At 40.5% G+C, this 13,931-nt stretch overlaps 1 non-coding gene across 1 annotated transcript; it reads right to left on the bottom strand.

Moving 5' to 3' along the window:
* Positions 1-13,621: 13,621 nt before the first annotated feature.
* TRNAY-GUA (transfer RNA tyrosine (anticodon GUA)) lies at positions 13,622-13,710 on the bottom strand. The gene is given in 2 exon segments: positions 13,622-13,657; positions 13,674-13,710. It is a non-coding gene; the product is annotated as a tRNA-Tyr (tRNA).
* Positions 13,711-13,931: the final 221 nt, after the last annotated feature.

The following is a 13,931-nucleotide window of genomic DNA, read 5'->3' as shown; positions in this document are numbered from 1 at the left end:
TCCTCCAGGCAGGCTCGTTGGTCGTTGTTTCTTACCCATTTCAATTACGTTCTGACTTACAGACCTGGGTCAAAGAATTCTAAAGCCGATGCGCTATCTCGCCAATATGAGCCCTCTGCTTCAGTTGAACCACTTATGTCCTCCATTGTACCCAAATGCAATATTATTGCTAATACCAGTCTCAAAATTTATTCCCCGCTACTTGACCAGATCTTGAAGTCACAACATCTAGCCCCCGGAAACACTCCTGAGGGAAGAAACTTTGTTCCTCCTGAACTTCAACTGGAGCTCTTACAATGTTTTCACGAAAGTAAAGTAGCTGGTCATCCTGGTATTCGCAAGACATACTCTCTGATATCCAAGGATTTCTGGTGGCCTTCACTTCGAAAAGATATTGAGGAGTTCGTCGCAGCTTGTGAAACTTGTGCCAAGACTAAACTACCTCATGCTTCTCCATGTGGCCTGTTACACCCCTTGGACATTCCTGAGAGACCTTGGTCCTGCTTGTCCATAGACTTTATCGTTGATTTGCCTGCTTCCAAGAGACAGACTGTTATTCTCACGGTGGTGGATAGATTTACTAAGATGGCTCATTTCGTGCCATTACCTAAACTTCCGACTTCTTCTGAATTGGCGGAGATTTTTGCGAGAGAGGTTTTTCGTCTACATGGGATTCCTTCGGAGATTGTTTCTGATAGAGGCTCTCAATTTGTCTCACGTTTCTGGAGATCCTTTTGTTCTCAAATGGGCATCAAATTGAACTTTTCCTCTGCCTATCACCCTCAGTCTAACGGAGCTGCTGAACGTACCAATCAAAAGATCGAACAATATCTGCGTTGCTTTGTTTCCGAACACCAGGACGATTGGGTCGGTCTGATTCCTTGGGCGGAGTTCGCACACAATAACCTTGTTTGCGATTCAACTCGCTCTAGCCCTTTCTTCATGAACTATGGCTTTCATCCTTCGATTTTTCCTTCAGTTTCCTCTTCTCAGGGGATACCGTCGGTTGATGATCATGTCGCCAACCTGAAGACATTATGGGATCAGACTCGGCAAATTCTGTTACATAGTTCCTCGTTGTTCAAGAAACACGCTGACAAGCATAGAAGAGCGGCTCCTGTTTTTGTCCCTGGGGATAGGGTATGGTTGAGTACTAAGAATGTTCGCCTAAAAGTTCCATCTATGAAATTTGCTCCTCGCTACACTCGTATCAATCCGGTTGCGTATCGCCTGGCTCTGCCACCTGCCTTACGCATTCCTAACTCATTTCATGTCTCCTTGTTGAAACCTCTTATTTGCAACAAATTCTCCTCTAAGGTTTCCTCACCTCGTCCTGTTCAGGTGGAGGGTCGGGAGGAGTACGAGGTCAGCTCCATCATTGATTCCAGAATTTCGAGGGGAAAATTGCAATATCTGGTCAACTGGAGGGGATATGGTCCTGAGGAGAGGAGTTGGGTACCTCAGGAGGACGTTCATGCTTCTCGCCTTCGCAGAGCATTTCACCTCCGCTTCCCATTTCGCCCCGGTTCCTTCCGCCCGGTGGGCGTATCTGAGAGGGGGGGTACTGTCAGGGTACCTGAGGCCTCTACCTCTAAGGGAGGTAGAGACTTGGTGGTTTATCCGTCCAGGCGAGCTGCTCCCTCCGTTCCTCGCGGTTCATCCAGTCACTTAAACACCGGCCGCGAGGAATCCACGTCCTTTTCTAGCAGGACGCTCAATACGTGACGTCTTGACGCTATCACGAGCGACCTGCCACTCAAGTGTCCGATATCCAATCGGTACTTGTCAGAGGCGTGCTTACCACCCGGAGCCAGGGTATTTAAGCTTACTTCTCCCTTCAGCTCATTGCCCTGTCGTGGTTCTAGCTTGTCTAGTCACTCAGTGCTCTGGTATTCTCGTTTGCTCTATTTGGTTTTGACTCGGCTTGTTGTACTTTCCTGCTTCTCTGTTATCCCTTGACCCGGCTTGTCCCTCGCTTATCTGTCTTCTCGTTCCCTCGACCTCGGCTTGTCTCTGACTATTCTCTATTACTCTCGGTACGTTAGTCCGGCCATTCTAAGGCCCGGTATACGTACTATTCCACTCTTTGTACTCTGCGTGTTGGATCCCTGTCCCGATCCTGACACACAAGCAGAGAAATACAGTTTTTCCACATTATTCATAACTTTAAAAGTATGCATCACATTCACATAAAACTTACATTTTCAGAATCAGCATACTCCAAATACAAACATAGGTCAGAATCATACAAATTGGTCCAGTGGTTCAAAAGATAGATCGTAGTCCTTTGTGACCAAATGAAGCATGGCTTTTCTGCCCAAAACCAGTTCCACAGAGTCTTCTATCCTGGAGATAATTGGGAAGTAATCCAATTATCTCCAAGGACAGATGCAAAACTCCATTAAGCACATGGCAGTAAAAAGACAGTAAAATACACAAGGTTACATTTATTACATAAAATACAGACATGCAACATACAGTCCTCTGCTCTACAAGAGAGAAAATCAAATGTCCTTCGAGCCAGAATTGAACCAGCGACCTAAGGATTGCTATCATATACCAACTACAGTCCTCCGCTCTACCAGCTGAGCAATCGAAGGTAATTCGTGAGTTCACTCAATGTCAAAGTAGGACATTTTTGAAGAATCAGGTAAGCAGTTAAACATTTTGCAACATGCTGCTGTGGCAATGACATCCAGGTAAACAAAAAGTTCAACTAAGCACCCTTCATTTAAAAGAAAAAGCATCGATCCCGCTACCTCTCACATGCTAAGCGAGCACTCTACCATTTGAGCTAATCCCCCACTATTCCGCTCTCATCTTTTGTAATGGCACCCTGGGCATAAAGGGGTGCCATTACAAAATGGGTAATGTAATTATCACAAGCAGAGAAATACAGTTTTTCCACATTATTCATAACTTTAAAAGTATGCATCACATTCACATAAAACTTACATTTTCAGAATCAGCATACTCCAAATACAAACATACGTCAAAATCATACAAATTGGTCCAGTGGTTCAAAAGATAGATCGTAGTCCTTTGTGACCAAATGAAGCATGGCTTTTCTGCCCAAAACCAGTTCCACAGAGTCTTCTATCCTGGAGATAATTGGGAAGTAATCCAATTATCTCCAAGGACAGATGCAAAACTCCATTAAGCACATGGCAGTAAAAAGACAGTAAAATACACAAGGTTACATTTATTACATAAAATACAGACATGCAACATACAGTCCTCTGCTCTACAAGAGAGAAAAGCAAATGTCCTTCGAGCCGGAATTGAACCAGCGACCTAAGGATTGCTATCATATACCAACTACAGTGCTCCGCTCTACCAGCTGAGCTATCGAAGGTAATTCGTGAGTTCACTCAATGTCAAAGTAGGACATTTTTGAAGAATCAGCTAAGCAGTTAAACATTTTGCAACATGCTGCTGTGGCAATGACATCCAGGTAAACAAAAAGTTCAACTAAGCACCCTTCATTTAAAAGAAGAAGCATCGATCCCGCTACCTCTCACATGCTAAGCGAGCACTCTACCATTTGAGCTAATCCCCCACTATTCCGCTCTCATCTTTTGTAATGGCACCCTGGGCATGAAGGGGTGCCATTACAAAATGGGTAATGTAATTATCACAAGCAGAGAAATACAGTTTTTCCACATTATTCATAACTTTAAAAGTATGCATCACATTCACATAAAACTTACATTTTCAGAATCAGCATACTCCAAATACAAACATAGGTCAGAATCATACAAATTGGTCCAGTGGTTCAAAAGATAGATCGTAGTCCTTTGTGACCAAATGAAGCATGGCTTTTCTGCCCAAAACCAGTTCCACAGAGTCTTCTATCCTGGAGATAATTGGGAAGTAATCCAATTATCTCCAAGGACAGATGCAAAACTCCATTAAGCACATGGCAGTAAAAAGACAGTAAAATACACAAGGTTACATTTATTACATAAAATACAGACATGCAACATACAGTCCTCTGCTCTACAAGAGAGAAAAGCAAATGTCCTTCGAGCCGGAATTGAACCAGCGACCTAAGGATTGCTATCATATACCAACTACAGTCCTCCGCTCTACCAGCTGAGCTATCGAAGGTAACTCGTGAGTTCACTCAATGTCAAAGTAGGACATTTTTGAAGAATCAGGTAAGCAGTTAAACATTTTGCAACATGCTGCTGTGGCAATGACATCCAGGTAAACAAAAAGTTCAACTAAGCACCCTTCATTTAAAAGAAAAAGCATCGATCCCGCTACCTCTCACATGCTAAGCGAGCACTCTACCATTTGAGCTAATCCCCCACTTTTCCGCTCTCATCTTTTGTAATGGCACCCTGGGCATAAAGGGGTGCCATTACAAAATGGGTAATGTAATTATCACAAGCAGAGAAATACAGTTTTTCCACATTATTCATAACTTTAAAAGTATGCATCACATTCACATAAAACTTACATTTTCAGAATCAGCATACTCCAAATACAAACATAGGTCAGAATCATACAAATTGGTCCAGTGGTTCAAAAGATAGATCGTAGTCCTTTGTGACCAAATGAAGCATGGCTTTTCTGCCCAAAACCAGTTCCACAGAGTCTTCTATCCTGGAGATAATTGGGAAGTAATCCAATTATCTCCAAGGACAGATGCAAAACTCCATTAAGCACATGGCAGTAAAAAGACAGTAAAATACACAAGGTTATATTTATTACATAAAATACAGACATGCAACATACAGTCCTCTGCTCTACAAGAGAGAAAAACACATGTCCTTCGAGCCAGAATTGAACCAGCGACCTAAGGATTGCTATCATATACCAACTACAGTCCTCCGCTCTACCAGCTGAGCTATCGAAGGTAATTTGTGAGTTCACTCAATGTCAAAGTAGGACATTTTTGAAGAATCAGGTAAGCAGTTAAACATTTTGCAACATGCTGCTGTGGCAATGACATCCAGGTAAACAAAAAGTTCAACTAAGCACCCTTCATTTAAAAGAAGAAGCATCGATCCCGCTACCTCTCACATGCTAAGCGAGCACTCTACCATTTGAGCTAATCCCCCACTATTCCGCTCTCATCTTTTGTAATGGCACCCTGGGCATAAAGGGGTGCCATTACAAAATGGGTAATGTAATTATCACAAGCAGAGAAATACAGTTTTTCCACATTATTCATAACTTTAAAAGTATGCATCACATTCACATAAAACTTACATTTTCAGAATCAGCATACTCCAAATACAAACATAGGTCAGAATCATACAAATTGGTCCAGTGGTTCAAAAGATAGATCGTAGTCCTTTGTGACCAAATGAAGCATGGCTTTTCTGCCCAAAACCAGTTCCACAGAGTCTTCTATCCTGGAGATAATTGGGAAGTAATCCAATTATCTCCAAGGACAGATGCAAAACTCCATTAAGCACATGGCAGTAAAAAGACAGTAAAATACACAAGGTTACATTTATTACATAAAATACAGACATGCAACATACAGTCTTAGCACCCTTCATTTAAAAGAAGAAGCAGCCACTGGAGAATGCGGGCATCGATCCCGCTACCTCTCACATGCTAAGCGAGCGCTCTACCATTTGAGCTAATCCCCCACTTTTCCGCTCTCATCTTTTGTAATGGCACCCTGGGCATAAAGGGGTGCCATTACAAAATGGGTAATGTAATTATCACAAGCAGAGAAATACAGTTTTTCCACATTATTCATAACTTTAAAAGTATGCATCACATTCACATAAAACTTACATTTTCAGAATCAGCATACTCCAAATACAAACATAGGTCAGAATCATACAAATTGGTCCAGTGGTTCAAAAGATAGATCGTAGTCCTTTGTGACCAAATGAAGCATGGCTTTTCTGCCCAAAACCAGTTCCACAGAGTCTTCTATCCTGGAGATAATTGGGAAGTAATCCAATTATCTCCAAGGACAGATGCAAAACTCCATTAAGCACATGGCAGTAAAAAGACAGTAAAATACACAAGGTTATATTTATTACATAAAATACAGACATGCAACATACAGTCCTCTGCTCTACAAGAGAGAAAAACACATGTCCTTCGAGCCAGAATTGAACCAGCGACCTAAGTATTGCTATCATATACCAACTACAGTCCTCCGCTCTACCAGCTGAGCTATCGAAGGTAATTTGTGAGTTCACTCAATGTCAAAGTAGGACATTTTTGAAGAATCAGGTAAGCAGTTAAACATTTTGCAACATGCTGCTGTGGCAATGACATCCAGGTAAACAAAAAGTTCAACTAAGCACCCTTCATTTAAAAGAAGAAGCATCGATCCCGCTACCTCTCACATGCTAAGCGAGCACTCTACCATTTGAGCTAATCCCCCACTATTCCGCTCTCATCTTTTGTAATGGCACCCTGGGCATAAAGGGGTGCCATTACAAAATGGGTAATGTAATTATCACAAGCAGAGAAATACAGTTTTTCCACATTATTCATAACTTTAAAAGTATGCATCACATTCACATAAAACTTACATTTTCAGAATCAGCATACTCCAAATACAAACATAGGTCAGAATCATACAAATTGGTCCAGTGGTTCAAAAGATAGATCGTAGTCCTTTGTGACCAAATGAAGCATGGCTTTTCTGCCCAAAACCAGTTCCACAGAGTCTTCTATCCTGGAGATAATTGGGAAGTAATCCAATTATCTCCAAGGACAGATGCAAAACTCCATTAAGCACATGGCAGTAAAAAGACAGTAAAATACACAAGGTTATATTTATTACATAAAATACAGACATGCAACATACAGTCCTCTGCTCTACAAGAGAGAAAAACACATGTCCTTCGAGCCAGAATTGAACCAGCGACCTAAGTATTGCTATCATATACCAACTACAGTCCTCCGCTCTACCAGCTGAGCTATCGAAGGTAATTTGTGAGTTCACTCAATGTCAAAGTAGGACATTTTTGAAGAATCAGGTAAGCAGTTAAACATTTTGCAACATGCTGCTGTGGCAATGACATCCAGGTAAACAAAAAGTTCAACTAAGCACCCTTCATTTAAAAGAAGAAGCATCGATCCCGCTACCTCTCACATGCTAAGCGAGCACTCTACCATTTGAGCTAATCCCCCACTATTCCGCTCTCATCTTTTGTAATGGCACCCTGGGCATAAAGGGGTGCCATTACAAAATGGGTAATGTAATTATCACAAGCAGAGAAATACAGTTTTTCAACATTATTCATAACTTTAAAAGTATGCATCACATTCACATAAAACTTACATTTTCAGAATCAGCATACTCCAAATACAAACATAGGTCAGAATCATACAAATTGGTCCAGTGGTTCAAAAGATAGATCGTAGTCCTTTGTGACCAAATGAAGCATGGCTTTTCTGCCCAAAACCAGTTCCACAGAGTCTTCTATCCTGGAGATAATTGGGAAGTAATCCAATTATCTCCAAGGACAGATGCAAAACTCCATTAAGCACATGGCAGTAAAAAGACAGTAAAATACACAAGGTTACATTTATTACATAAAATACAGACATGCAACATACAGTCCTCTGCTCTACAAGAGAGAAAAGCAAATGTCCTTCGAGCCGGAATTGAACCAGCGACCTAAGGATTGCTATCATATACCAACTACAGTCCTCCGCTCTACCAGCTGAGCTATCGAAGGTAATTCGCGAGTTCACTCAATGTCAAAGTAGGACATTTTTGAAGAATCAGGTAAGCAGTTAAACATTTTGCAACATGCTGCTGTGGCAATGACATCCAGGTAAACAAAAAGTTCAACTAAGCACCCTTCATTTAAAAGAAAAAGCATCGATCCCGCTACCTCTCACATGCTAAGCGAGCACTCTACCATTTGAGCTAATCCCCCACTTTTCCGCTCTCATCTTTTGTAATGGCACCCTGGGCATAAAGGGGTGCCATTACAAAATGGGTAATGTAATTATCACAAGCAGAGAAATACAGTTTTTCCACATTATTCATAACTTTAAAAGTATGCATCACATTCACATAAAACTTACATTTTCAGAATCAGCATACTCCAAATACAAACATAGGTCAGAATCATACAAATTGGTCCAGTGGTTCAAAAGATAGATCGTAGTCCTTTGTGACCAAATGAAGCATGGCTTTTCTGCCCAAAACCAGTTCCACAGAGTCTTCTATCCTGGAGATAATTGGGAAGTAATCCAATTATCTCCAAGGACAGATGCAAAACTCCATTAAGCACATGGCAGTAAAAAGACAGTAAAATACACAAGGTTATATTTATTACATAAAATACAGACATGCAACATACAGTCCTCTGCTCTACAAGAGAGAAAAACACATGTCCTTCGAGCCAGAATTGAACCAGCGACCTAAGGATTGCTATCATATACCAACTACAGTCCTCCGCTCTACCAGCTGAGCTATCGAAGGTAATTTGTGAGTTCACTCAATGTCAAAGTAGGAAATTTTTGAAGAATCAGGTAAGCAGTTAAACATTTTGCAACATGCTGCTGTGGCAATGACATCCAGGTAAACAAAAAGTTCAACTAAGCACCCTTCATTTAAAAGAAGAAGCATCGATCCCGCTACCTCTCACATGCTAAGCGAGCACTCTACCATTTGAGCTAATCCCCCACTATTCCGCTCTCATCTTTTGTAATGGCACCCTGGGCATAAAGGGGTGCCATTACAAAATGGGTAATGTAATTATCACAAGCAGAGAAATACAGTTTTTCCACATTATTCATAACTTTAAAAGTATGCATCACATTCACATAAAACTTACATTTTCAGAATCAGCATACTCCAAATACAAACATAGGTCAGAATCATACAAATTGGTCCAGTGGTTCAAAAGATAGATCGTAGTCCTTTGTGACCAAATGAAGCATGGCTTTTCTGCCCAAAACCAGTTCCACAGAGTCTTCTATCCTGGAGATAATTGGGAAGTAATCCAATTATCTCCAAGGACAGATGCAAAACTCCATTAAGCACATGGCAGTAAAAAGACAGTAAAATACACAAGGTTACATTTATTACATAAAATACAGACATGCAACATACAGTCCTCTGCTCTACAAGAGAGAAAAGCAAATGTCCTTCGAGCCGGAATTGAACCAGCGACCTAAGGATTGCTATCATATACCAACTACAGTCCTCCGCTCTACCAGCTGAGCTATCGAAGGTAATTCGTGAGTTCACTCAATGTCAAAGTAGGACATTTTTGAAGAATCAGGTAAGCAGTTAAACATTTTGCAACATGCTGCTGTGGCAATGACATCCAGGTAAACAAAAAGTTCAACTAAGCACCCTTCATTTAAAAGAAAAAGCATCGATCCCGCTACCTCTCACATGCTAAGCGAGCACTCTACCATTTGAGCTAATCCCCCACTTTTCCGCTCTCATCTTTTGTAATGGCACCCTGGGCATAAAGGGGTGCCATTACAAAATGGGTAATGTAATTATCACAAGCAGAGAAATACAGTTTTTCCACATTATTCATAACTTTAAAAGTATGCATCACATTCACATAAAACTTACATTTTCAGAATCAGCATACTCCAAATACAAACATAGGTCAGAATCATACAAATTGGTCCAGTGGTTCAAAAGATAGATCGTAGTCCTTTGTGACCAAATGAAGCATGGCTTTTCTGCCCAAAACCAGTTCCACAGAGTCTTCTATCCTGGAGATAATTGGGAAGTAATCCAATTATCTCCAAGGACAGATGCAAAACTGCATTAAGCACATGGCAGTAAAAAGACAGTAAAATACACAAGGTTATATTTATTACATAAAATACAGACATGCAACATACAGTCCTCTGCTCTACAAGAGAGAAAAACACATGTCCTTCGAGCCAGAATTGAACCAGCGACCTAAGCATTGCTATCATATACCAACTACAGTCCTCCGCTCTACCAGCTGAGCTATCGAAGGTAATTTGTGAGTTCACTCAATGTCAAAGTAGGACATTTTTGAAGAATCAGGTAAGCAGTTAAACATTTTGCAACATGCTGCTGTGGCAATGACATCCAGGTAAACAAAAAGTTCAACTAAGCACCCTTCATTTAAAAGAAGAAGCATCGATCCCGCTACCTCTCACATGCTAAGCGAGCACTCTACCATTTGAGCTAATCCCCCACTATTCCGCTCTCATCTTTTGTAATGGCACCCTGGGCATAAAGGGGTGCCATTACAAAATGGGTAATGTAATTATCACAAGCAGAGAAATACAGTTTTTCCACATTATTCATAACTTTAAAAGTATGCATCACATTCACATAAATCTTACATTTTCAGAATCAGCATACTCCAAATACAAACATAGGTCAGAATCATACAAATGGGTCCAGTGGTTCAAAAGATAGATCGTAGTCCTTTGTGACCAAATGAAGCATGGCTTTTCTGCCCAAAACCAGTTCCACAGAGTCTTCTATCCTGGAGATAATTGGGAAGTAATCCAATTATCTCCAAGGACAGATGCAAAACTCCATTAAGCACATGGCAGTAAAAAGACAGTAAAATACACAAGGTTATATTTATTACATAAAATACAGACATGCAACATACAGTCCTCTGCTCTACAAGAGAGAAAAACACATGTCCTTCGAGCCAGAATTGAACCAGCGACCTAAGTATTGCTATCATATACCAACTACAGTCCTCCGCTCTACCAGCTGAGCTATCGAAGGTAATTTGTGAGTTCACTCAATGTCAAAGTAGGACATTTTTGAAGAATCAGGTAAGCAGTTAAACATTTTGCAACATGCTGCTGTGGCAATGACATCCAGGTAAACAAAAAGTTCAACTAAGCACCCTTCATTTAAAAGAAAAAGCATCGATCCCGCTACCTCTCACATGCTAAGCGAGCACTCTACCATTTGAGCTAATCCCCCACTTTTCCGCTCTCATCTTTTGTAATGGCACCCTGGGCATAAAGGGGTGCCATTACAAAATGGGTAATGTAATTATCACAAGCAGAGAAATACAGTTTTTCCACATTATTCATAACTTTAAAAGTATGCATCACATTCACATAAAACTTACATTTTCAGAATCAGCATACTCCAAATACAAACATAGGTCAGAATCATACAAATTGGTCCAGTGGTTCAAAAGATAGATCGTAGTCCTTTGTGACCAAATGAAGCATGGCTTTTCTGCCCAAAACCAGTTCCACAGAGTCTTCTATCCTGGAGATAATTGGGAAGTAATCCAATTATCTCCAAGGACAGATGCAAAACTGCATTAAGCACATGGCAGTAAAAAGACAGTAAAATACACAAGGTTATATTTATTACATAAAATACAGACATGCAACATACAGTCCTCTGCTCTACAAGAGAGAAAAACACATGTCCTTCGAGCCAGAATTGAACCAGCGACCTAAGCATTGCTATCATATACCAACTACAGTCCTCCGCTCTACCAGCTGAGCTATCGAAGGTAATTTGTGAGTTCACTCAATGTCAAAGTAGGACATTTTTGAAGAATCAGGTAAGCAGTTAAACATTTTGCAACATGCTGCTGTGGCAATGACATCCAGGTAAACAAAAAGTTCAACTAAGCACCCTTCATTTAAAAGAAGAAGCATCGATCCCGCTACCTCTCACATGCTAAGCGAGCACTCTACCATTTGAGCTAATCCCCCACTATTCCGCTCTCATCTTTTGTAATGGCACCCTGGGCATAAAGGGGTGCCATTACAAAATGGGTAATGTAATTATCACAAGCAGAGAAATACAGTTTTTCCACATTATTCATAACTTTAAAAGTATGCATCACATTCACATAAAACTTACATTTTCAGAATCAGCATACTCCAAATACAAACATAGGTCAGAATCATACAAATGGGTCCAGTGGTTCAAAAGATAGATCGTAGTCCTTTGTGACCAAATGAAGCATGGCTTTTCTGCCCAAAACCAGTTCCACAGAGTCTTCTATCCTGGAGATAATTGGGAAGTAATCCAATTATCTCCAAGGACAGATGCAAAACTCCATTAAGCACATGGCAGTAAAAAGACAGTAAAATACACAAGGTTATATTTATTACATAAAATACAGACATGCAACATACAGTCCTCTGCTCTACAAGAGAGAAAAACACATGTCCTTCGAGCCAGAATTGAACCAGCGACCTAAGCATTGCTATCATATACCAACTACAGTCCTCCGCTCTACCAGCTGAGCTATCGAAGGTAATTTGTGAGTTCACTCAATGTCAAAGTAGGACATTTTTGAAGAATCAGGTAAGCAGTTAAACATTTTGCAACATGCTGCTGTGGCAATGACATCCAGGTAAACAAAAAGTTCAACTAAGCACCCTTCATTTAAAAGAAGAAGCATCGATCCCGCTACCTCTCACATGCTAAGCGAGCACTCTACCATTTGAGCTAATCCCCCACTATTCCGCTCTCATCTTTTGTAATGGCACCCTGGGCATAAAGGGGTGCCATTACAAAATGGGTAATGTAATTATCACAAGCAGAGAAATACAGTTTTTCCACATTATTCATAACTTTAAAAGTATGCATCACATTCACATAAAACTTACATTTTCAGAATCAGCATACTCCAAATACAAACATAGGTCAGAATCATACAAATTGGTCCAGTGGTTCAAAAGATAGATCGTAGTCCTTTGTGACCAAATGAAGCATGGCTTTTCTGCCCAAAACCAGTTCCACAGAGTCTTCTATCCTGGAGATAATTGGGAAGTAATCCAATTATCTCCAAGGACAGATGCAAAACTCCATTAAGCACATGGCAGTAAAAAGACAGTAAAATACACAAGGTTATATTTATTACATAAAATACAGACATGCAACATACAGTCCTCTGCTCTACAAGAGAGAAAAACACATGTCCTTCGAGCCAGAATTGAACCAGCGACCTAAGTATTGCTATCATATACCAACTACAGTCCTCCGCTCTACCAGCTGAGCTATCGAAGGTAATTTGTGAGTTCACTCAATGTCAAAGTAGGACATTTTTGAAGAATCAGGTAAGCAGTTAAACATTTTGCAACATGCTGCTGTGGCAATGACATCCAGGTAAACAAAAAGTTCAACTAAGCACCCTTCATTTAAAAGAAGAAGCATCGATCCCGCTACCTCTCACATGCTAAGCGAGCACTCTACCATTTGAGCTAATCCCCCACTATTCCGCTCTCATCTTTTGTAATGGCACCCTGGGCATAAAGGGGTGCCATTACAAAATGGGTAATGTAATTATCACAAGCAGAGAAGTACAGTTTTTCCACATTATTCATAACTTTAAAAGTATGCATCACATTCACATAAAACTTACATTTTCAGAATCAGCATACTCCAAATACAAACATAGGTCAGAATCATACAAATTGGTCCAGTGGTTCAAAAGATAGATCGTAGTCCTTTGTGACCAAATGAAGCATGGCTTTTCTGCCCAAAACCAGTTCCACAGAGTCTTCTATCCTGGAGATAATTGGGAAGTAATCCAATTATCTCCAAGGACAGATGCAAAACTCCATTAAGCACATGGCAGTAAAAAGACAGTAAAATACACAAGGTTACATTTATTACATAAAATACAGACATGCAACATACAGTCCTCTGCTCTACAAGAGAGAAAAGCAAATGTCCTTCGAGCCGGAATTGAACCAGCGACCTAAGGATTGCTATCATATACCAACTACAGTCCTCCGCTCTACCAACTGAGCTATCGAAGGTAATTCGTGAGTTCACTCAATGTCAAAGTAGGACATTTTTGAAGAATCAGGTAAGCAGTTAAACATTTTGCAACATGCTGCTGTGGCAATGACATCCAGGTAAACAAAAACTTCAACTAAGCACCCTTCATTTAAAAGAAAAAGCATCGATCCCGCTACCTCTCACATGCTAAGCGAGCACTCTACCATTTGAGCTAATCCCCCACTTTTCCGCTCTCATC

Source organism: Pelobates fuscus, chromosome 4, assembly GCF_036172605.1.
Source record: "Pelobates fuscus isolate aPelFus1 chromosome 4, aPelFus1.pri, whole genome shotgun sequence".
Classification (NCBI taxonomy): domain Eukaryota; kingdom Metazoa; phylum Chordata; class Amphibia; order Anura; family Pelobatidae; genus Pelobates; species Pelobates fuscus.
This window is presented reverse-complemented; position numbering and strand designations above follow the sequence as displayed.